We start from the raw sequence: 25,624 nt of genomic DNA, 5'->3' as shown, positions 1-25,624 counted from the left end.
AGCAGGAATTTTTCTTCACGTGAAGATCCTCTCTCTCCAACACTAAATCCAGAAAGATTTGCAGTAAGCGTTATGAGAGAGGGGAGAAGGACAGGAGAGAGAGAGAAAGTAATATTGCCAAATGGCTGGTAGTTAAATGCTGTCTGCCTCCAGGCTTTTTGTTTATCTTAACCACATTCCCTTCTCAAGAACTCTGAGTGATTATACATTATTGCCTCAAAGATATCCTAACATTTAGTATCTGGTTTTAGAGCAGTGTAAGAGAAACTGTTGCTGTTAATACTGAGTGATAGCTCAACACTGTTTGACTGGGCTGTAGGGCACAAAGCCTTCTGATTACCCAGGCATCAGTCTCTCCCTCTCAGGTCTGGCTTCCTATGTTGCTTCTACTCCTTACCTGGCACTATCAAAAGCAGAAAAATACTTTGAATATGAATTTGCGGTGGAAAAATTATATCCTTCAGGATATAACTTTGTGTAAACTGGGCAGTTTTTCACAGATCTGGGAGTCGACAATTTTCCCTTTTCCAGCTCTGTGCATAGTTGAAGAGGGGTGGGAAGCAGGTGTCAATATCATGTTACTGGTTTTGACTTATCTTTACCTTGTGAATGGGTATGAAGCTGTATTTCTTGATAGAAAATTACCCCAAAGAGAATGGAACTGCTGTGAGAGTGATAGCAAGGGGGGAGACATGAAAGGGTCTAAGAAGCAAAACACAAGGTTTGTAAGGAAAATCACCTGCTGCATTTGTGTTGTCAAAGCTCAAAATTCAATACCCAAAAGAACTGAGGGCAGAGACGCTGATATTTGTACACTCATGTTTGTAGAAGCATTATTCATAACAACCCGAAGGTGGAGAAACAACTCAAATGTCCATCAGCAGATGAATGGATAAATGAAATACAGTATTGACATACAATGGAATATTATTCAGCCTTAAAAAAGAATATAATTCTGACATTAGAAACAGAGATGAGCCTTGAAGACGCTATGGTTATGGTTATGTGAAATAAGCCAGGCGCACAAAGACCAATATCATAAGATTCTACTTATATGAGGTACCCAGGGATGTCGAAGTCAAGGAGAGAATGCAGAATAGTGGGAACAGGGAGGGATGGGTACGTACTGTTTAATGGGCCCCGAGTTTCAGTTCTGGATGAGGGAAAAGCTCTGGTAAAGGATAATGATAATGACTGCACAACATTGTGAATGTATTTAATGTTACCCAACTGTACACCTAAAATGGTTAATGTGATAAATGTTATGTTATGCATATTCTACCGCAATCCAAAAAAAAATTGGAAAAAAATAAGTCCTAAGATTCATGAAGGTGCATAGAATGAGTTTCTGGCACATGTCAAAGGTCTTGTGATGGCATTGCTCTTAAATGGAAAAAAAAAAAAAGAAAGGATTCTCTAACAGGCATAAACAAATTATAAATTGCAAGAAAATTATATTTAATTGCACATTTACCAATCATTAAATAATAATGTTAACGAAAAGCATCTGAAACCCAAAAGAGGCATTAAATACATATTATGAAGCAGAGTTCATCTAAATCCACAACACGTGGTAGGGATTGTCATGAGCAGATTGTCTGAGAGTGTTGGGATGGATATTGAAGTTTTAAAAACCGATTTCTCGGGTAAATTTCAGAAGAGCTGTCAGGAAAGAGAACAAAACCTAGATGAAAAAGAGACAAGAAGAAGCATCTCAGATGACCAGCTCTGCAGGGGAATAAGAAGAGATAAGTGAGAACAGCGATTGAGTGGTCTGAGATGGGAAGTGCTTGAAAAAGCTCAAAATAGAGAATTTAATCTGGGATGGAAGAAACTGTGTGTGAAACCTGACGGCGGCAACCGGTGATGTCTCATTCTGTGATGTTCTAACTTTGCTCTCAGTATCAATGAGGAGTATTATTGATGGCGATGGAGAGGAAAATTGGGGATCGGGTGCCAAAGAAAAGGGTTTAGTCTGAGTGTCTTTGACGTGCTTGTTGGAGGAGAGACGAGGGAAGGAAGAGTGAGGAACAGGCCCTGGCAGGAGGCAGCCCACACGGGGCAAAGGTGTGGGCAGGTTTCTAAGGGGAGGAAGAAGCCATGTCTGGCACTGATGCAGCGCAGAAGACAGCAGGACTTGGCAAGAAGGGCCAGGTGGGAAGAGATGGAAGGATAGATGCTGAAAGAATGAATCTTTAATCTGGTAGCCAGAAGGAAGAAGTATTCCTGTGGATGAAAGGACAAGGCGGCAGGAAGTGGAAGATACTGACTACAAAAGCAAAGTATTAAATTAGCATGTCCTGATTCATATAGAGTATGTTAAATATAATGACTTACATATCTGTCAGTTCTAAAAGTAAAAACGGCAAAGACAAAGAAAGTTACAAAGGAACTCCCGGCATCTTCTCAGAGGGAAAACCGCTCATTCCTCTAACCCCACGCACCCACACATTATGCTATTTGTTAAGATTTTTTTTTCCTAAAACCTTGGAGGATCTGATCAAAATCTTCATTTATGACTTTGAAAGTCACGTGACGCCCCTTCATTTAGATATACCCTGGTGCAGAAAAGCATCCTGTCTGTCCTACGCGGTTCCAAAATAAATAACACTGCATGTACAGGTCCACGCTTTTGTGTTATTCACCATACCAAAAACAGGGTGTTCATAGCATGCTTCATTCCAACAAATAAATAACGTGTTTAGCTGTCGCCTTACACCAAATAAATCAATGAAAACAAATGTCTTTCTGCAGAATAATTTCATCTTCAACCCTCAACGTGTACCAGGAAATAGATTTCCCGTGTTCTTGAGCACCAAGCCGGAGGTCTCTGTTTATGGTTTTGTGTCAGTTTAGACGGGGAGAGGATTGTTGACTAGAATAAAATCCCTTAAGAGAAAAAAAAAAAAAAAAGATTCTTATCTTTCATTTAGGTTAATAACATACCACATACATTTGTCAATCAAATTAGAATTACTGTCAGCCCATAATGCATTTTAGTTTAGCCAATATCAGTCAGTCCTGATTTATTTGCTTAATACAAATCTCATTGAGTTTCAGCCCCGCTCTTCTCCTTTCAGCTGTTAACCGACCAAGTACATCTTTAATTTCCAAGACCGATGGTGTGGTAGCCGTGGAGAGAGAGAGCGATTTGCATAAGGCCCCAGAAGGGTGCCAAAACTCTTCACGCTTTAAACAACAGCCTTTATTATTCTGTAAGTGGATGTGTTGAATTTTCATGCTTTTGTTTCCAGTTCAGCCCTGACAGAAAAGAATAAAGTAGATTTTGCCAGCACCCCTGCTGTGCCCTGGGGGAGAAATTCAATGTGCCTCATTTGTCTTAATTGGAGAACCGCCCTCAGCACCAGCTTTTTCTATGAATACATTAGCATAACAGACAGAAAATTCAAGCCCACTTTGGTAGAAGTAGTCTCCCTCCCCACTCCCACCCCAAACCTCCCATTTTTGGACTAATAAAAACCGCAAGAGGGGAGAAGTACATGTTTCATCTCCTGGATTTCTTCGAGTTGCTGTTGTAAAATTCTCTGTACAGGAGAGATGCATTAGGCCTATTTTATCTCTGCACCGTTATTAGAACCGGTCATGAAAAATGTGATAAATATCATCCATGACAGAGAGCTGAAAGCTTCTCTTTTTTCTTCATAATGTGCTAATCCTATAGACGTGTTCTCTGACGGGTTAGGCTGCTCTTTCAGAGGGGAGAGTGGGTTTTACACAGAGACAAATGTGTAGCGGCTCTGAATGAATCTGTGAAAAAAGAAAGAAGGAAAGGAAAAGAACAATTCTTACCGAGGTGAATTTATTAACACTAGAAACAAACGCAGTTGTCTCAGTCAGAGCAGGATTTTAAACTCTGTGCCAAGTCGCTGGAGAGCTATTAAATTCATCTTCACGTTTTTCATATTGCAACGGGGTTCTGAGTCTGGACAAACAGCCTGCGCTGTGTAAATCATTCCCCACATCCAGGCTCTTCCAGCATCTGATTGAACTAATGGAATTTAAAGGAAGGTGTTTCAAAAGAAATATTTCGTTTACATGTTCCCAAGACTGGTATTAATTCTTTCATCACATCTGTTCAACCTGCCTCTACCATTGCCAGCATGTGAAAGCGGTGGAAAACACGGGGAAAGATATCATTTCTTAATAAAACGTGGTGTACACATTCTCTTGGAAAGATGGCTGCCTTTCAAAAAAACAATGAATCCATATTTTGTCTTGATTTTTCTCCAGCAGGCCTAATTTACCACGTCAGTCACACGCTGCTCTCACTGAAAGCCTTCCAGGGATTTTAAAGAAGGTGGGGTGTTGTGTTGTTCTTGTGGTCGTTGTGTTGTTCAAAGCCTGTTTTGTTTTGAAATCGTTGTATGCCCACTTAAAAATTAAATACCTTTTCGGTCAGGTCCGTGTGGGGAAATGGGAGGCAAAATCATTTTGGAATCATAATTGTGAGATGCAGACCCTTCCGTGGCCTAGAGACCACCAACCCATTCTTACTTCAGAGGAAAGCCTGGACAGGTCGCCAGTTTCAGACGGGTACACTTCTTCGGAAGCCTGAAGGCTAAATTGAGGGGTTCGTGTCCCCTCCCCGTCCCTTCCCTTCTCCCTCCTCCCTGCCTCCACTTCTCATTCACCCGGCCCCAATAAACATTCCAAGAGGCCAAGAGGAGGTGATGAGTGCTGGAAATGAGGAATAAAATGTTTGCTTTCTTCTGTAAATGATTCTAAAAATAATCATTTGGCTTTATCTGTCCTGTGAGAGGATGTCAGCTTTTCGTTTTACTACTGGTTTCATTTACATTATAAAAATGACAAGCCGTTTACCCAGTTTATCAGATAATCCCCGCTGCTTTCTAAACAAACATTCCAGCCACTCGGAGAGTTCTGCCTTGAATCCTCCTCCCCCCGCCCCAACTCGCCTTGAGGTCTCCTCTGGGGTCTGAACTCACTTGCTTCAGCCTGTCTGAAGCCTCTCTCCATCCCAGGCTCTTTTGTTTCCTTAAAAAAAAGAAAAAGAAAGAGAAGAAAAATTACTCCTCTTTGAGGAAATTTATGTTTACTGCTGTTCCTAACAACTTTTAAAAATCATATGGAAAGAGGAAACACTGCTTTGGAAAGCAGGTGTTCTCCTTACTCGCTACAAGTAATAAATCTGGACTGAATTACAGCTGTTCTTAGTACGTTGATACTATTGTCCTTAAGTATATTTTTCTTAATGTTAGCCATTCTAAGAATCATGTGTGTTCACCTGATCAAAATGAGAAAATACTGAAAATCAAAGAATGAAAGCCACTCCTGCTTGGGTTTTTTGGGTTTTTTTGTTTTTGTTTTTTTTTTTTTTTAATCGCTCCAGTTTCTGCGAAATACATCCTTTGCAGATGTATTAAACAAAACACACACTGGTCTGGTACTTCGCTGTTCACACACACACACACACACACACACACACACACACACACACACACACACGATGTTGACTTTACCCCCCGACCTAGGTTGAGAGGTGCCAGTGGCTTTAAGCTCTTTGGGAAGCCTAACCAGGTGTTAGCCCTAGCAGAGTTAAAGAGGACTGCTTGATAGTAATTTATACATTATTTTTGTGCCATCACTCTCTATGAAAATCTATTTTCCCTACAAAAATTAAGCATTTGTAGTAAGGACTCTTCAAAACCAGGCATAGGTATTGGGAGGGGCAGTGCTTGTGAAGGTTGAAGAACAGATGGAAAGGAAAGAAAGGAAAGAAACTCTTTCCATGTCCACAAAACATACATTTATCTTGAAGACCCTGAGTGAAAATAATCCTGATGATTTCACAAGGTACGTTACTGGGGGCTAACAGTTACGTGGGTAACTTGATCGAGAGACAGGTCTTGACGTGGCATCTCTCAGAAGAAGCTCCTGGGATTCTTCTACAGATCAGTTCTTGGAAGCCTGAAATTTCAAAAGTTACATAGATACTAATATGGAAAAAAAATCTAGACTTGACTTTGAAAAGCGCTCTTTGACTATACAGATTTATTTTACTTACACAAGTTCCTTAGGTGATCAAAACACAACAGCCAAGAATTAGGAGAAAACCTATGGACCAGAGTGAGTAGGACTAGAATTTAAGGCAAAATACAGTTCAAATAACAATGACCTAAAATTCCACGTGATAATCATTTCCGCTGCAGATACAAAGAAAAAGACGTGTAAGCACTAATTTAACATCAAATTAACAATAAGAGGTGCCACTTCCTGTAGTAACAGGCATAATGAGGTGAAGAGGAGAAAACACTTATACTGTATCTGTTTTTTTACGTTGAAATTTCTCACTTTAGGGAATTTGTAACAAATGAGCCAAATGGGAGTCCCTTGTTTATTGAGGGAACACCCTGCTTATTATTTTTTGTTGTTGTTTAAAAGTCTTTGGAAGCTATCGATTGACTGTGCACTTTCTCGGTTGATAACCTCTGTGTCTGATTCTAAAGACTTAGCCAGCATAAACTGGGGGAATCATTTTAAATAATCTCTGGCTTATCTGTGGACTGTTTTCAGTGATAGATACATCTGCTTCTCTGAAAAGAGAAGGAATGTCAGATAATGAATGATGGTTGTTAAGTAAAGATTTCCTTTCGCTTTTAACCTTCAAAAGGGTGGGGGCAAGACATCTCTGTGAGGTATGCGATTGTGCATGGCATTTTTCCCTCTGGAAAACCAACCAGTACCCTGTAAGAAGGTGAAATAGAAGCAGCACACTCTGGCCTGGATCTGGTGGTGTCTGGACAAACTGGAAAAGGATCAAGAGGGACGTGGCTGTAGCTGTTCCCAGCAGCTTTCTAAGATGTCTGAAAAATGAAGAAAGAGAACAGAGAAGGCATGTAAGAGATCGTATACAAATATCCTCGATAGTGGAGGCAAAGAGAGGAAAAGCACTCGTCAAAAAGGATCAACAGCAGAAGGAAGTTTGGGTGGTACAGGAGTGCTCAAGAAGCCTAGGTAGGGTTGGGGGAGACACTGAAGGCTGGGTGGCAGCAGGAATCCATGAAAAGCACAAAGCAGGGCAGGTGATGCTGTCCAGCATTCTCTGGGCTGTGACATGGCTATTTCCCTCATTCATTTAAAGAAATTGCTCATCTCTCTATCACAGATTCTGTCCTAAGAACTGAGTTAAAGTGGAATGAAACCTAAGGGAAAAAAAAAAAAAATCCAGCTGATAAAATTGCCACAGGCTTCTACAAACCACTTGGCTTGATGGGACTTGGATAGGATAGCTTGTAAACTTAGGCAACGCTTCACTCCCTATGTGACTGTGATTTGCAGGGGTCCCAGCAAATTCAAGGGAAAGATCTTCAACTCTGCTGTCTGTATTCAGATGTGTACTGATGGGATGTAAGTGAGGGCAGTGGGTCCCAGATCACAGAAGCAAAAATGGCATCCCTTAGAAGAAAATCCGTAATGAGAGAGAAATTCTGCCTTGTGGACCAGATGCAAAAACAGATCTAACAACCTGGGAACAGTGGGACCAAGTAGAATAAACCTGAACTTGACTCCATCCTTAGAGATCTCCTGGATATAATGGGGAAAAGAAGACCATATGTGAATGTGGGATAAGAAAATGAGAAGAGGGATGGGAGTTCCTGTCGTGGCTCAGTGGTTAATGAATTCAACTAGGAACCATGAGGTTGCGGGTTCGATCCCTGCCCTTGCTCAATGGGTTAAGGATCCGGTGTTGCCATGAGCTGTGGTATAGGTCCCAGATGCGGCTCAGATCCCGCATTGCCGTGGCTCTGGCGTAGGCTAGCAGCTACAGCTCCATTAGACCCCTAGCCTGGGAACATATATGTGCCGAGGGAGTAGCCCTAGAAAAGGCAAAAAGAAAAAGAAAAAAAAAAGGAAGGAAGGAAGGAAAGAAAGAAAAGAAAATGAGAAGAGGGAGATGTGTTAGAGATCCAGAAGTAGGTAAGAATCTCAAGGAATTCAGGATCAAGTGCAGAGACCAGGGTGCCTAAGGTTTTGGAGTTTAAAAGCTGGTAAGCACCACCATTCAGGTGGCCTGAGCTCAGCAGTGGGGATATGATGGGACAGTGCCAGAAGCATCATCAGCATCAATCTGAGCAGCTACAGAGCCTAGGAACAGCTGGAGGCTGGTAGCGATATACAGGCAGTGATAACAAAGAAAGAGAGGAAGTTAAGATTCAGTCAAGCTGGAGTTATTGATCAAAATGTTAAACTGACCTTCCCTAAGAATAATAGGCTATTAAGGATTAAGGGAGGTTTTTATATGGACATATGGTGTATTTTGGAAAACAGGCAGGGAATGTATTGGTCTGCTAGGGTTGCAATAACAAAATCCCACAGACGGAGTGGCTTAAATGACCGAAATTAATTTTCTCAGAGTTCTCAAGGACGTAAGTCTAAGATCAAGGTATCATCAGGGATGCCTTGTGAGCATTCTCTCCCGGGCTTGCAGATGGCTTCCTTCTTGGTATCCTCACGTGGTCTTTCCTCTGTGTTCATACAGAGCGCGCTCTCACACCTCTTCTTATAAGCACACAAGTCCTATTAGATTAGAGTTCTCTCTAATCTCTTGGTCACTGAATTCTTTAAAGATCAGTCTCCGTTCTGAGTATCCGTTCTGGCTCAGCAGAAACAAATCTGACTAGCATCCATGAGAATTGCAGGTTCGATCCCTGGCCTCGTTCAGTGGGTTTAGAATCTGGAGTTGCCATGAGCTGTGGTGTAAATCACAGATGCGGCTTGGATCCCTTGTTGCTCTGGCTGTGGCATAGGCCGTCAGCTAGAGCTCTGATTTGACCCCTAGCCTGGGAACCTTCATATGCCGTGGGTGCAGCCCTAAAAAGACGTGTCTCCAAATGCAGTCACATACTAGGTTACTGGGGATTAGGGCTTCAATAGCTGAGTGTGGGGGAGACAGAATTCAGTCCAGGAGCCAGGATGGACCTTTATGAATGAACCTAAAGAAAGGGAAAAGCTCAAGAGTTTTACCTTGCTCCCACCTTGGTGGCTGAAGTTGATCATCCACCTTGGAGTGTGGATATGAGCTGTAGATGACAAAGGCCTGTTGCATCAAGCAAAAACCCCATTATTCTTCTCTGAGTTTCCAAGGAATGGTATTGATTCACCCTCTAGATTGATGGGTATTTTAACCAAGAGAAGTGTTTGTCACTTACACCCACACCAGTGAGAACAATGTCAACAGTGTGAATTCTGACCATCATGAATTTTCATCTATTTGGAGAAGGTGTGTTCTATTTCAGATTCATGTTATTACTATTTGTTGCATCCCAGTCTTCAGAAAGCAGAGAAATAAAAATATGAATGTGATATCAATGTATTCCATTGAGCCGATACAAATACCATAACTTAAAAACAAATTTTAGGAGAAATGGAAAACCAAAAATATATCAAAATTTCAGCACACCGTTGATCTTCCTCTAAACAAGTCAAGGAGCATCAGTGATTTGATTTTAGCGTATGCCAATAACTGGGCTCAAAGCACTGTCCTGCCATATACTAAATAAATGTTCAGTATCTTTGATTTCTTCTCTTGTAGTGGCTGGCTAGCATATGTAGACACTATGGCATTTTGATTGGCTTGTGGCCATATAAACCAATTCTGACTTAAGCAAAAAAGAACTGTTAGACGAAAAGGGAAAAGTCACAGAATTGAAGACAAGTTCCTGGGCTTTGAAAGGACAGGATGCAGAGTAACTGAGTTTTAAAGTTGTGGGACGCATGATCCAATCATGACTCTTCTTAGGAAGCCACTATTGGGATAAATAACAGCCTCAATATCCAAACTTAAATTTAAAAGAGTTAGCAAAAGATGGGTCAGGTGCTGATTTGATGTACAATTCCGCTAAGACCACAAATGATGAGGAAGTGATAGTTTTTCAAGGAAAGCATGTGTGTTATTGGATAAATGGGAATGGACACTGGACAGGAAAATGCAGCAGATGTCCACCAGGAGCAACGGCTGAAATATACCTGTGTTGAATGTTGATTAGGGAAGGGTGAACGTATAAGCACTGACCATAGAAAGAATCCATTCTATCCTTCTCTCCATAAATGTCCTCCAAGGAGGTCTTCAATCTCTGAATACTTAGTATAAGGACCCAAAATTAAGGATGCTGGATAGTGGCAGGGAATGTCTGCCTCACTAGCTGCATTTAAATATTGGTGAAACCGAATCACCCTAAAAACTAGTTCCCTTCCCAGCTTTATGATTAATCTCTCTATCCAAAACTTTATTCCCTGTCTTGTCCCCTTTGACCTCAGTCCTGTGCTTACTGAAAACTATCAACCACAGTCAGATGACTAAAATTGCTGTTGTCGATAGCATCGCTAATATACTAAAATTGCTGTTAACCAGGGCAAGATGAGCTAAAAAAGACCCCCGAGCCATGGGCCACCTGGTGAGAGAATCATAAACCAGAGACGTCCTGATTCCTGAAGCTAGCATTGAGAATATCACAGAAATATCACCGAACAGTGGTTAATTTCAGCCTGTTTGTTCTTCTTAAAAAACAAACAAACAAACAAACAAAAAAAACTGTAACTCAGAAATCAAGTGGGAATGGATCTCAGCCCTGTCTCCCACTTCCCTTCCTAGTGCCCTGCAGTAAACGCCGTACTTTCCTTGCCCACAACCAGGTGCCAGGAGATTGGCTTTACTGCCCATTGGGCAAGAGGACCCAAGGCTGGTGGGAGACATTAGGTCCGTCTTTGCCTCCTGTGGAGGACCTGAGTGTCCTTTCCTGGTTTTCTATTGCTGCCACCATCACTTTCTCCCCTTTCCGATTTTTCCGTATGATCTTCATTAGTTCCCCATCTCGCCACAGATCTGCTCACTAGCCCAGTAGCTCAGCAATGCCAAACCTGAAGCAATGGTAGCTGAGTTTTAGTGTCTCATAAAATAGCAGTCTTAATATGGAAATGATATTCCAATCTCACTATTTTCCAACTTTTGGTGCCCAGGCCTTGGAACCTCAGCTATTGCTTCATGACCCCATGTTGGTCTGACTATATAGCTCTTTAGCAAAAACAAATTCTTGTAATGCAATTAAGGAAAGTTTAGGTACAGATTAAGCAGGCTTTCAACTATGTTTGGGCATTTTTTAAGGCTGGTCTGATTTTAAAATGGCTCCCGTAAAGACCAAGTGGGGGAACGCCAAGCACTCTGGGCAATACTTCAAAAGTCAACAGCTGCTCAGCATTCCCAGTCAATCCCAATTTGCCACTTGGCTGCTTACTGATGAGCTGCTCGTACAAGTGTTTGATAGCCCCATGGCGTATTCCCTAGTTCACCCATTGGCTTGTCAAGCTTTGGGCAGATATCTAGTACCCCAGAAGTTTGGCTTCCCTGCAAAATAGCTTGTTATAAGGGAGAGAGTATTTAATTGGAAGCCAGGAGTCCAGTTTCAGGTTTGAATTGTCCCTAATTACATGGTATTAGGCAAGTAACATATCTGGGCTTTAGGTGTTTGGGGGAGGCAGCAGGGGGGAGCTTGCGGTCACTGCTGTTAGCATTTATTATGGGAACTTCAAACATTCAAAAGCAAAAAGAATAATAAAATGAGTACTATGTATCTATCATCTACTGTCAATAATTGTTAATTTTGATTTATAGTTACCTTGGCTTACCTACTAGATTATTGTAAAACAAATCCCAGACTTCATAGTATATCCGTAAATATTTCAGAACGTATCTCCAAAAGATTAGAACTATTTTGTTTTCAAAAATTACGCTAACATTGTAACCCAGCAGGACCCTATGGGGCCCTTACCAGGACAGACCCCTCCCCCCATGTCTTCTGCTTTAGCTTCTCTCTGAAGTTCGGAGATAACAGTATCTGATGCCCATTTCCTGAGTTGTTTTACAGATGCTAAAAGCCCCAGCAAATGGAAGACATTAACTACTTGATGACCATGAGCACAGAGGCCCCAGGCCTCCTGGAGCCTGAGGCTTGATAATGTTAAGCCCTGTGACACCACCCTGTGACCTCACCATCAACCAATCAGAGGACTGTGCACAAGCCGATCACACACCCTGCGACTCCTTTCCTTCACCTTGTCTTTTAAAGCTGTCCTGGACTCCTTGTACACTGCCTTACAATAAATACTGCAGCTTTCTTCACCACAACCTGGTGTCAGTAGATGGGCTTTACTGAGTGAAGGCCAGTGGTCCCAGGTTTGGTTCAGTAACAACTTTAGATACTAAAAATAATAATAATTTAGGAATGTTTTAAAATATTGATAGTGTTCAAATTGTCCTGATTGTCAGTTTTGTTAATGCTTTTTCAAAAGGATCCAAATGAGGTTTATTAAAATTTAGTTGTTGAAATATTTTTTAAGCCTATTTTAAACTATAGATATTCTCTCTCTCTCCTTCTCTCTCTCTTTGAATTTCTCTCTCCCCTTCAACTTATTTAGGGGGGAAAAAACTTGAGCATTTATCCTACAGATTTTCTCAGTCTAGACTTTGCTATTGGCATCCGTGTAATAATAGCGTTTAATATATTCTTTTCTCCCCTGTATTTCCTATAGTTAGATCTAGAAACTTGGTCTGTTCAGGTAATAATTTGGAGTCTGTTCAGGTAATAATTTGGGGGAGTAATGCTTTTTAGGTGGTATTGTGTCCTTCCATTATGAAGCATAGAATGTCGAGCTATTTCTCCTTTTGAGTTACTAGCAGCCATTGATAATCATTGTTTATATGCTGCAAAATGGTGATACGATACTTTTAGCATGGCTGCTACATTTATTAGCTGGAATACTTCTATAAACCGTAACTTCCCCTTGCCAACGATTTCTTTATCCTGCAGTATAGATATAGAGGAAAGGCAGGATTAATGCTTGAACATTTCCCTGTATTTGCAAGTTTTAAAAAAATAATAAGCTGTTTTCTTCGGCATCTTCCAAAGGAGAGCAATGAGATTTAGTTTTGCTTTTTAAGATCAGCATCCACTTGTACATTTAACCATATTTGCTATGCTTTTATTCCAGTTATTCCTATTTCTGCCCAAACTGGCTAATGGGAACCTCTTCAATTAATCTCGAACGGACGCATAAAACACTCAACATGCACCAAAAAAATATGATAAGCTATGTAGGAAATGTAATGAAACTGAGCAAAAAAACACTCCTGGAACTAAAAAAAAAAAAAAAAAAACAATTATAACAGATTGTAGGATGTAAGTTTAATATACAAGTGAATCCCTTGTGATCAGTGGTGAAAAAGTACAATTCGAAATTTAAATTGCCATACTGTTTACATTAGCACCAGAAAATGAACTACTTGGTATAAATCTAACAAAATATGTACAAGATCTGTATGAGAAAAACTATAAACCTCTGATGAACAAAATCACAGATCATAAAAAGAGAGAGATTCTGTGTTCATGGATAGAAACACTTGATAAGATGTCCATTCTTCCCAACTTGGTCTATAGATTCAATACAATGCTGGTCAAAATCCTGGCAAGTTATTTTGTGGATGTCGAGAAACTGATTCTCAGGTTTTATGGAGAGACAAAATACCTGGAATATTCAACACAATAATTGAAGGAGAGCAAAGTTGGAGGACTGACACTAAATAACGTCAACACTTATTATAATTAAAAACTTCTGTTCTGCAAAAAATAATGTCAAGAGAATGAGAAGGAATTCCCTGGTGGCCAGGTGTGTAAGAACTCAGCATTGTCACTGCTGTAGCTCAGGTTACTGGTGTGGCTTGGGTTTCATCCCTGGTCAGGAACTTCATGGGTGTAGCCAAAAAAGAGAGAGAGAGAATGAGAAGACAAGCCACACATTAGGAAAAAAATGCATTAAGGAAAAAAATCTTCGCAAAGGACATCAAATAAAGGATTTACCCAAAAATATACAAAGAACACTTAAAATTCGACAATAAGAAAACAAACTGATTCAAAAGTGGGCTGAGGGGATGAAGAGGAGGGTAAGGAGGAGCAGGAAAGGAAGAAGAAAACATTGTAACTGACAAGAAAGCAAAGCAAAACAATACCTTTGTCTCTGCAGTGCTGACAGTTGAATGTGCGTCCAGACACAAATCCATGAGACTTTCTTTAGTGCTCTCTTTTGTCATTTATTTATTTATTGCTTTTGGGGGCCACACTTGCAGCATATGGAAGTTCCCAGGCTAGGAGTCAAATCAGAGTTACAGCTGCCAGCCTACACCTCAGCCACTGCAAGATGGGATCCAAGCCGTGTCTGTGAACTACACCCCAGCTCAAGGGAATGCCGGATTCTAAATCCACTGAGTGAGGCCCGGAATTGAACCCTCATCCTCATGGATCCTAGTCAGATTTGTTACTGCCAAGCCAAATGGGGACTTTATTACTTTTTTAATGGAAAGGTTAATAATACAAAAAACTTAAAGTTATCAAGAAGTCAAATTGTGATGATGACCGTGTTTAAATCAAGTCTGAAGGATAAAAATAGGCAGGGATTTTGGGATTTTGAAAATACTTTTAAGGTATTTAGGAGATTGTCTTTATGTGTAATATCTCCATTCTTAGTGATTCCAGATAAATGATATGTGACTGTAATTTCTTCCTTGGTTAAATTATAAGCTATTATACATTACACCATGATTGAATATATGCCATTTCAAACCAAGCCCAAGATAAATGACCTATATTTCAAGGTAAGCACTTTACATTTGAAAAGAAGACAACAACCTTGGACTATTACTAAATCTCAGAGCAGAAAGACTGATATATCACATATTCTAAATATCATTGAGTCGAAGGCAATGAAATTTATTATATACTATGAAATTTGAAACTGTATGTGGGCTTTTAAAATGTACTTCATGGTTCAGTACTATTAAGTCCTGATACATCCAGTTGATGCATCACGTCATCAACCTGCCAGGAAGCCTTTGGAGAGCCATTTGTCCCTGGATCCAAATCAAATATGTACCCTGACTGTTAAAAAATATTTTGTTAAACTAAATGACTGAGCAATCTTTGACAGGACTGCCAAATGAATGATGACAACGGTTGACCACTTTGGGCCCTGGGGCCATATTACCAAAAGGAAAAAGAGAAAAATCTGTTCTTTCTAGTCCGATCTTAGGCAGAACAAATGCATTATTCTTTCTTAAGAATTTTGGTTGAGGTCTAAGGTTCTTGCAGCTTTTCATATGGGAATTTAACAGAGTATAGATGTCACTTTTCCTGTGTATTATCTGAAGTGACATATACTCAACAAATTGGGTGCATAACATTAGTTCTGAAGCACAACAAAGTTGAGGCGGAATGGAAAGAGGTATGTAGGAGCTTGACTTCCCTGAGTTCAGATTTCAGCTTTACCACTTAGGAGGCTCCTAGTCTTACAGTGGAATAATAATATCTATCTTTTGGGACTGCTGTAAAGGTTAATGGTGAATGTTAAGTGCCTGACATATTGGAGGCATTCATTAAAAAGATAGCTTTTATTATTATTATCTAACAACAACAGTCTTATTCTGAAATTGCTAACTTAGAGGCTAATGAGAATAAACATATGAAAACGATTAAAAATAAGACGATTAAAAATAAGACGATGGGGAGCAGTCAGCTGGGAACTGCAGAACCTGCCTAAAGGCATTAAAAACAATGGTATCAACAGTAATCAACTCACCTTGTCAACTGAACCTATGGTATCTGCCTTTTTGGCCTCTAAACATTAAAATTCTTTCTAATAATGTATTTAGGAAAAGGCATCAGAAATTCTTTTGCCTTCGGGTAACTTTATACTCTAGGCAGGCAAAAGAAGTTTTCCTTTTTTTTTTTTTTAACAAATAGTTTCTAAATTTAAGCTTCCCCTCATCCCTTTGACCAACACATTAGTAATTCTACACTTTCCAACACTGTTTTACTCCTCCCCTGCTGATTCAGAAAACATGAGCATTTGGATATTCAAGAGAAGCTTGTTCAGCTTTTCTATCCGATCACCTGAATCTGTAACTGAACCCAGGTTTAGCCGATCACCACTCACAAGCCAGTGATTCGAGAGGCAAGTGTTAATAGGAAGGAAGGGTGCTTTAATCCAAAAGCTGGCAGTCTGGAGGGATGGTGGACTCATGTCCAGAGATCAACTCTGAAGATTCTGCTTAGCCAGGACAGTTTTTAAAGTGAAAAATGGAGGGGGAAGAATCTCAGTGAATCGTGGAGGCAGGAGGTTGGGTTCTGCCGTCTCTTTTGCATGCAGACTGGCTGACTGTTGCCTGAGTCATCTGCCTGCAGGATTGCTTAGGGAGGTGATTGAGAGTAGAGAACTAGTTTTCTTTAGGAAAAGAATCAACAGGTTAGACAAGGCATGGTATGCATTCAGGAGTTTCAATTGCTTAGTGAACCTAATTCCTGTAATTAGGTTCTTTTAAGGTTAGAGGGGAACAGAAATGGTCAAACAGGAAAGGAGCGAAAGAACTGCCTACAGATTCCTGAAGTCAATAGAAAGAGAGCAGAGAGGAGGTACAGGCCACGTTTCCTTTCTTTCAGGAATATGCTGCATTGCTATGATTTTCAAGTCCGAGGCCCGCGACGATGGCTACATAAACGACTATGACTTCTCTAAGACAAAGCCTTAATTTTCAATTTTATTGCATTTCTTTATGTCTTATTACTCTTCCACATTATGTTTTAGGAAAGTTTTGGAAAATACCAAGATTTTACCCATGGGGGAAAAAAAATCCTTTAAACAATTACTCGGGTCTTAAGTTTTAGTTTTTTGGGTTTTTTGGTTTTTGGTTTTTTTTTTTTTCCCAAAAACTGGTTTTCCTCCTGCAACTCTTTCAGAGTTTACTTTCTCACAAAAGATGGGATTTCTGAAAAATTTCCACTGGCAGTAGTCCAGGGCTGTAATTACTTTAAATTAAACCCTCAAGTATTTCCCTTTCTCTTCCTAGCGCCACAAACAATTCCTTCGTCTGAGTGTTAGACTCCGTTTAACTCAGCAAGTTTTGAGAAGCAGTCTGCAAGGCCGCAGGGGGCAGAAATTCAAACTCTGACCTTGAAAGATGTTGCTGGGATCTATGGATGCATATGTTCAACATAGCCCGTAATGCATCCCCCGGGCTCAGGGGAATGTAGGGCACACAGGCGGCCAGAGTGTCTGTGAAGAGAGAAGGGGTTGAGGATGGATCCTGAAGTTGGGCAGGGGGTGAGAGGGTGCTTTTATCGTGGCTAGAAAGCAATTTTAGGCAGCTGTGTAAAATTATTATCCAAAAATGTAAGGATAAAACCTCGATCAGATCAAATAGTTAAAAGAAGTGATTCATAATTCAAGACTCTCATGCTGACTCATTAAGTTGAAAACATTTGCACTTGCCCAGAATTTATTTCATCCTCCAAATATATTTATCACAGTTCAATTTTATGATCTGTCACATGTATGCAAGTCTACCAGCCATAATTATTTTAATGCTACTTAATTTTTTCAAACAGTATCTCTCCAAAGCACTGAAGAGTCCTTGAGGTCAACTCACAATCGGAGGGAAGCAGCAAGAGTGTAACACGTTTTTTTTTTGCAGCAACATGAATGGACCGAGACATTGTCACGCTAAGAGAAGTTGGTCAGACCGTGAGACACCAGCGTCACATGCTATCACTTACATGAGGAATCTAAAAAATGGATACAGTGAACTTCTTTGCAGAATAGACACTGACTCACAGACTTGGAAAAACTTATGGTTTCCAAAGGAGACTGGTTGGGGGTAGGGGGATGGGCTGGGGGTTTGGGATGGAAATGCTATAAAATTGGGTTGTGATGATAATTGTACAATTTTTTTGTCTTTTGAGGGCCATACCCATGGCATATGGAGGTTCCCAGGCTAGGGGTCTAAATTGGAGCTGTAGCTGCTGGCCTACGCCACAGCCACAGCAATGCCACATCCGAGCTGTGTCTGTGACCTACACCACAGCTCACAGCAACACCAGATCCTTAACCCACTGAGGGAGGCCGGGGATCAAACTTGCAACCTCATGGTTCCTAGTCGGATTCATTTCCACTGTGCCATGATGGGAACTCTGATAATTGTACAATTATAATATAATAAAAAATTCATTGAATAAATAAATAAGTGCAGCATAATGTCTTTTCTCACCCTGGTCTCCTCCCACCCCACCCCACCTCAAACACTGGGTTCTAAACTAAGGCAAAAGATAGCTGAAAACAAAAGCTTAAGGTAACCAAAATCCCAAACCTCGTGGGACAGGGACTCTTAAAAAGGCAAATAATGTGAGTACCATAAATGAAAGTCCATTTTTTCTCCTTGAACTTGTTGGCTGAAAATTGCTTTCTCTTGCCTGGAAGAGAAGATATCAGACTCTTAGACCATCTTTCAATGATTTTGTGCAGGAGTCTCTCAGTCCTTCCCTGTGGATGACTTTAGACTTTGCCTTTCTTTTGAATTTTGGAGTTCCGTTGCCATTTGGTTAGGTTGTATTGCTGATAAGTTGAAGATGTCTCTGGTTGCCTGTGATTCGGCTATTAAGAAGATTTACAGGTGGGTCTCTTTAGTCATGCCCTGAAAAGGTGATAAAAATTTTTGTCATCTATTTAGAGGCTATGCAATTTAACATAACTCTACTTTCATTTCTCCTCACCTTATGCATATAATCCATTAAACTGTTTTATAGAGGCTAAATATGAAAGGACAGTGGTACTACAGTATTTCTTAACCTGTTATCAAGACCACAATATTTTAACAGGAATGAAGACCCCAATGCAAATTTCCATTCTCTTTGTATAACATTTATGCAATAAAGAATAAATTGAGTACATGATTTTTCATTTCTGAGTACTAGGGCTAGTAATGCATGAGCTGCAGAGAAGCAAGCATTAATCTATCTAGCTGCTAAGAAATGAAATGTCACTTAGAGGAACTTATTCTTGCTGGCACACTCTTTCATGGAGTTCTCCATCAAAAAGCAGAGAAAAAAGTAATTCTTTTTCCAGTTGCATTATATCAGAGCACGTCTACCCTTTTTCATGTGTCCTGATTTAGTTCCTGCATGTGGAGTGTACAGAAGCTTTGGTTTTTCACGGATACCTCATTTGATTTCATTTTTTCCCAATGAAATAGTGGTTTCTTTAAAAAAGGAAAAGGAGGATAGAAGCAAAGGAAATATTTCCTTTAAAGAATACTTGTTTCTCAATAGCTGTTTTATTTCTGGGCTGGCATCTTATTGCTGTGGGTTATGGGTGGTGTCACAAGATTGTGTGTGTGTGTGTGTGTGTGTGTGTGTACCTGATCAGTTCTCTCACTTGTGTTATTTCTCTGGTTGATTGAGATCACATATTTTTAGGTGAATTAAAATCACAAGTAATGTTAATGATAATAAAGCTCTTTAATATAATAGGTGATTGAAAAGCCTGAGCACAGGAGTTCCCATCGTGGCGCAGTGGTTAACGAATCCGACTAGGAACCATGAGGTTGAGGGTTCGGTCCCTGCCCTTGCTCAGTGGGTTAACGATCCGGCGTTGCCATGAGCTGTGGTGTAGGTTGCAGACGCGGCTCGGATCCCGCGTTGCTGTGGCTCTGGCCTAGGCCGGTGGCTACAGCTCCGATTCGACCCCTAGCCTGGGAACCTCCATATGCCGAGGGAGCGGCCCAAGAAATAGCAAAAAAAGACAAAAAAAGCCTGAGCAGTATTTATTTAGTTTTTAAAGACAGAGCAGTTGTTTTTATATATCTTGCTTTGCAAAACTAGAGACAGTACCATTAATTTTTCTGGTGGGAATACATTTTTAAAATAATATATTTATTTTCAAAATGCTAAATTTAAAAGAACAGACTTCCTTACCACAAACTAGTTTTTAAAATATTTATTCAAGATAATTTATATTTTAAGGAAAATTACAGAAACCTATATTATCATCTATGTTTTGTGGAGTAAAACTATTCATGGACATTTTGTTGATTTTCCACAAATGTGCCTCCCCATAATTAAACATATGGGGAGTTCCCATTGTGGCCCAGTGGTTAATGAATCTGACTAGCAACCATGAGGTTTCGGGTTCGATCCCTGGCCTTGCTCAGTGGGTTAAGGATCCAGCATTGCTGTGAGCTATGGTATAGGCCAGCAGCTACAACTCCGATTTGACCCCTAGCCTGGGAACTTTCATATGCCGCAGGAGCAGCCCAACAAATGGCAAAGACAAAAAAATATATATGTGGTTACATCTTTGTAAATTTATGTCGTCTTTATTGGACATCCTTTAGGGATTCCCTGCTCCAAACAGTGGGATTTTTCCAGGTAACCGAGGCTTCTCCCTTTAACCTGCCAAGATTTTTTGAGTATTTCCTTAAAATTATACCTCATGGGTGCTTCTTTAAAAAAAAAGAGAGAGACCTAATAAACATAATTTTATGTTTCAAACATGACTTACTCCCTCCGTTGTAAATGTGGGATAATGATAATATTTAATTTGCAAGTGTATTTTAAATATTCTTAAAATGCTCACATGGTTGTTATAAGCACCACTAACGGTGCCTCTCCAACCGGGGTCCTGTGAGTCAGCTGAGGCTCATCAAGTTATGAAGGTCCCTGAGGATGCAATGCACACAGGTGCCCCCTTTACAAAACTGGAGTGGGTGGGGCGGGGAGGAGGAGCTCTGTCCTCCCAACCAACCTCTCCCTGCTGCGTCTTCCTGCCAGTAGAACTTTCCTTCCAAGAGCCCACGACCGTCCTGGAGCCCCCCGGCCTTCCTTGGGTGTTATCATTCTAATGGGCTGAGAAACCAGTGAGCTGAGGCTCTTAGTGTCCTGGGTAGCGGGTCCCATGAAGACTGAGGACTTGCCTGTGAGTAAACAGCTTTGTAGTTTCTGGAATGGTCTTTAGGAATCACGGACGCTTGTGTTTATTGTGAGCCTCTCTTGTTGCTTCCTTCCCGTTTTTTAGTTGAGTTCCAGTTAGCTCAGATAGCTGGATAAGTAACCTCTATGTTCAAAATACCTTGCGGTGTTGGATATCACTTCTGGAGGGAGAATAAAGCATGAGACCGTCCTAAATAATATACAGTTGATGGCATCACACTTTTTTTTCAAATTCTTATTTTATTTGATTTGCATATTGACATTTTCTACTTTTTTATTGTAGTATAATGATTTCCAGTGTTTTGTTTGCTTCAGATGTATAGCAAAGTGATTCAGTTACATGTATATTATACATAATATTATGTTATATATTAAAAATAATATACAAGATAATACATATGCTTTTCAGATTCTTTTCCATTATAGGTTATTACAAGTTATTGGATAGTTCCCAGTGCTATACAGTAGTACCTTATTGTTTATCTGTTTTATATATAATATTTTGTATTGCTTATCCCAAACTCCTAAATTTATGCCTTCCCACCCATTTTCCCATTTGTTCCCATATGTTTGTTTTCTATGTCTGAGTCCATTTCTTTTTTGTAAATAAATTCACTTGTATCATTTTTTTTAGATTCTACATATAAGTGATATGATATTTGTCTTTCTCTGACTTTACTTAGCATGAGAGTCTCTGGTTCCATCTATGTTGCTGCAAATGGCATTATTTTGTTCTTTTTTGTGGCCGAGTAGTATTCCATTGTGCATATGTACCACATCTTCTTTCTCCAGTCATATCTCTTTGGACCTTTATGTTGCTTCCATGTCTTGGCTATTGTGAACAGTGCTGCAGTGAACATTGTGGTGCATATATCTTTTCAAATTAGAAAGTTCCTCTTTTCTGGACATACATGGCATTATACTTTAAATAAAAGTGGTTTTCAAACTTGTTTTGACAGCAGAACCCCTTCCCACATCCCATGTTAAAGAAAGTGAAGCAGAGCTACAGGCCCCTTACTCAGCATCTCCTTCTCTCAAAACCAACAGGCCCCCTGAGAGGAGACTCCTTGGAGCCCAGAGCCTTGTTATCTTTTTGTCCCCAAACAAAGTACTCATGTTTACACTCAGTCACTTTTTAATTCTCTGTAATACATGGAGACAACCAGGATAATAGGAGAAAAATATGTTTTCGTAGTGCTAACAGGCAGCGATGTTGAATACGTCCTTTCCTTAAGAAGAGAAGCCAACCTTCTCCCACATTTAAGAATTTGAATGTAGAGTTATTTTTGTTTTTCACTCTTGACAGATGTTTGTGTTCCTCATAGGTGAATTTCTCTACATGCTTTTCAACACCTTCCATCCACAGAGAAGCCAACCTACTCAAATCAGAACTTGTCCTCATTGAGGTAAGATCAGCTGGGATCCTATTAAGGGACTGGTCTTGACACCTAATTTATCCTGTTTGTAATCTCTCAGAACTGATTTTTTTTTTTTAAGTCATTTTTTATGCAGTGGGGAGTAATAACAAGAATTTTGGAGCAGAGTTAGAAATCAGAAATTGCTATGACAACAATGAAATAATGTTGGTGAAATGTGTTTGAAAATGCGATGTATTTAATATTCTTTGAATTATAAATTGCATTTCAATTGAGAACTAAACATTATGTGCTAAGGACAGTTCGAGGCCTGGGGATGCAGCCATGAACAAGACAATCTCTCTCCTCATAGTGCTTACATTCTGATAGAGACAAATAAATTAATAGATTTATTATTATTTTTTTTAATTACATCATCACCATCTTCATGATTAAATAGAGGAATTTGCTTCTTTATGCCATGCTTAATATTCGAATTGTGGACACAGCGAGTTTGAAGTCTGAAGGTGAAAACTTGGGTTTTTATCGTGCCTCCCCACCACATATTACTTTGATAGATTCACAAGCAAGTCATCCTCATTTGCAAATGTAGGACGGTAATTATGCTTAAGTCACAAGAGTGTTTTAAATATTTTTTAATATGGAAAATATATTTTATATATCTTAAATTGTTACAAAATACTACACAGTCTTGGGCCTAGTTCTATTAATATGTTGTCTTTCTGCAAAGAAGCATAATGTGCTGACCTAGCTTTAGCTAATTTAGGATATCTATTTTTTTCTAAACATACGGTAAAAAAAAAATTAATTGGAAACAGTAGTGTCCATTGTTCAAGACACTATGAATTGTGTGCATGTAGCAACATTTAACTCCATACATAGCTGTGAATTGGCCAGTGTTTTGCCAACAACAGAGTAAATGACAACTATTCACACATCAGTTCTCCATTGTTCTGATTACAACCTCATACATGGGGTGATTCATGGTTTACTTGTTTTTCAAGTCACAATTTCAGGCAGCATCATTTGTCTTCCATCGGCAATTCATACTTAGACTGAGGGTCCATGTGCTGATCTCTTGTATTTCATATAATTTCCATCTTGGACAGCCTCCTTCAGACTACAACATCTTTAAAGTAAAGGCAGAAGATGGCCTTAAAAAACAAGAAAATGCAACCTCTTGTTTATGTCTGTTTCATGATCCTAATTATTTTGCCCTGTAGAGAGTTTCCGTGGCAGGTATAGAGGGGTTTCTTCAGTAAATTTTGGCCCCTGAATATTGTAGAACATGTTACTGCCTGTTTATATGTCACACATCAAAATCAGTCCGATTCCAGGAGAAGCACATGAGTTAGAAACATAGATTTGGACCAGCTAAGAAAAGACAGATGATAGAAGGAAGATGGTCTTGAATATGGACATTTGTTGATTTGTATTTTCACTCAGGAAGCATGTTGTAAATGCTTAATACGTACCAGATCCTGTCCTAGGAAAGAGATGCACATTCCCTATGCTCAAGTAGAACCAATCTAGTGAGTGAATGACCTAAATAGCTATAAAACACAAATAGGGACAGCAGGGACAGGACATGAGAGAAAGGCATGGCAACAAAATGAGTGCGATCTAGAGCAGCAAATTCAAGCAAAAGATTTGTGGTTGATGGAGCTGGGGGGGAGCGGGATTAGCAACTATACTTCTAACAGGATGGGATTTATTTTAGGGCTAAGGAAAATGTCCTAAGATTAGATACTGGTGCAAAACCTTTTGAAAATATTTGCAAAAAAACCCTGAAGCACTGAATTGAGTGCTTTAAAAAGGTAAACATTATAATATTTGAATTATACCCAAATTAAAGAAAAAAAACAAAAACAGAATACAGTTCAGGGAAACAACGAATTTTCCAATATAAATGGATATATTTGTTTTCTAGGGCTACCATGACAAAATACCGCAAATTTGGTGGCTTGAAATAACAGAAATGTGTTGTCTCATAGTTCTGGAAGATAGAAGTCCAGAGTTAAGACATTGAAAAGCCATGGTCCCTCTGTAACCTGTAGGAACGTCCTGTCTCACTCCTCCCTAGCTTCTTGTGGGAGCTATCCGTCTTGGGCTTTTCTTGGCTTGGAGCTGCATCCTTGCCATCTCCGCCTCTGTCATCACATGATGTTCTCTCTGTGGGTCTGTTTCTAAATCTCTCTCTTCTTATTAGGACACCAGTCATTTGGATTAGAGCCCACCCTGATGACATCATCTTAACTTGATTACTGTGAAGGTTCTCTTTCTAAATAAAGTTACATTCTGAGGTTTAAGAAGGACATAAATTGGAGGAGGACACTCTTCCACACATGACACTGGCACATAGAGAAGAAGAGTGTTTGGACTTTGTTAGAATGGACCTATAATGCTCATAATAGGAGTTTGCTCTTAAATTCCTAGCAAAAATTCAGTTTTGATTTTTGAGCTGGAAAATTAATGGAAGTATATGTTAAGAGAATTAATCTGGTAATAACTGGTAGGATGATTTGGATTTAAAAGAGACAAGATCGAGTTCCCTTGTGGTGCAGAAGGTTAAGGATCTGGTATTGTTCCTGCAGCAACTTGGGTCGCTGCTGTGGTGTGGGTTTGGTTCTGGGCTGGGGAATTTCCATAGGCCATGGGTGTGGCTGAATAAAAAGAGAGAGAGAAACAAGAAGTAGTAAAATCAAAAAGGAAGGTTGGGAGTTCCCGTCGTGGCGCAGTGGTTAACGAATCCGACTAGGAACCATGAGGTTGCGGGTTCGGTCCCTGCCCTTGCTCAGTGAGTTAAGGATCCGGCATTGCCGTGAGCTTTGGTGTAGGTCACAGACGTGGCTCGGATCCTGCGTTGCTGTGGCTCTGGCGTAGGCTGGCAGCTATAGCTCCGATTCGACCCCTAGCCTGGGAATCTCCATATGCCGTGGCAGTGGCCCAAGAAATAGCAAAAAAGACAAAAAAAAAAAAAAAGGAAGGTTGTAGAGAACACTGAGGAGGGAAAGTTCTCAAACTTGTTCAAGGAACCCATGCCCCTACCATCACCTTTTTTAAAATCTACAATATTCTGTAATTAGTCTGCCTCTAAGACATAAGAATGGTAGAAATGCTGATTATCAGTTTAGATGGTTGTGTGAAAAACCCATACAGTAGAAATGTATTTGAATTACTCACCCGTAAAAATGCAGAGAAGTAGAGACATAGAGAGAATATTTTAGATGAAATTCTCAGAATTTGATGATGGAGTAGATATGTGCAGGGGAGTGAGATACCAAGAACAGCTTCTGGATGTGGTTTACACAAATAGGTAATTCGTTCATTGAAATAAGGGATGTTGGAAGAGGGCCAGTTTTGGATAGGGAGTAGAGATAGTGATGATGAGTTCAACATTGCTTG

The 25,624-nt window shown here is 39.9% G+C and overlaps 1 long non-coding RNA gene across 4 annotated transcripts in view; it reads left to right on the top strand.

Annotated features, from left to right (window-relative positions):
- Positions 1–25,624, top strand: part of LOC102158243 (uncharacterized) — a 1,270,494-nt gene that overhangs the window by 1,126,076 nt on the left and 118,794 nt on the right. For 3 of the 4 annotated variants that reach the window (XR_014838686.1, XR_014838688.1, XR_014838701.1), the window contains one exon: positions 22,169–22,249. This is a non-coding gene — a long non-coding RNA (uncharacterized LOC102158243). Of the gene's footprint in view, positions 1–20,679; positions 20,830–22,168; positions 22,252–25,624 lie in introns of those variants that run through there. The other variant, XR_014838698.1, reaches the window with a different exon arrangement.

Source organism: Sus scrofa, chromosome 2 (assembly GCF_054392235.1).
Source record: "Sus scrofa isolate SSC_HxYL_T2T_F1_AM1 chromosome 2, Sscrofa_HxYL_maternal_Yorkshire_Landrace_v2.0, whole genome shotgun sequence".
In the NCBI taxonomy this organism is placed as follows: domain Eukaryota; kingdom Metazoa; phylum Chordata; class Mammalia; order Artiodactyla; family Suidae; genus Sus; species Sus scrofa.
Note: the sequence above shows the minus strand (reverse complement) of the source record. Positions and strands in the feature narration are given on the sequence as shown.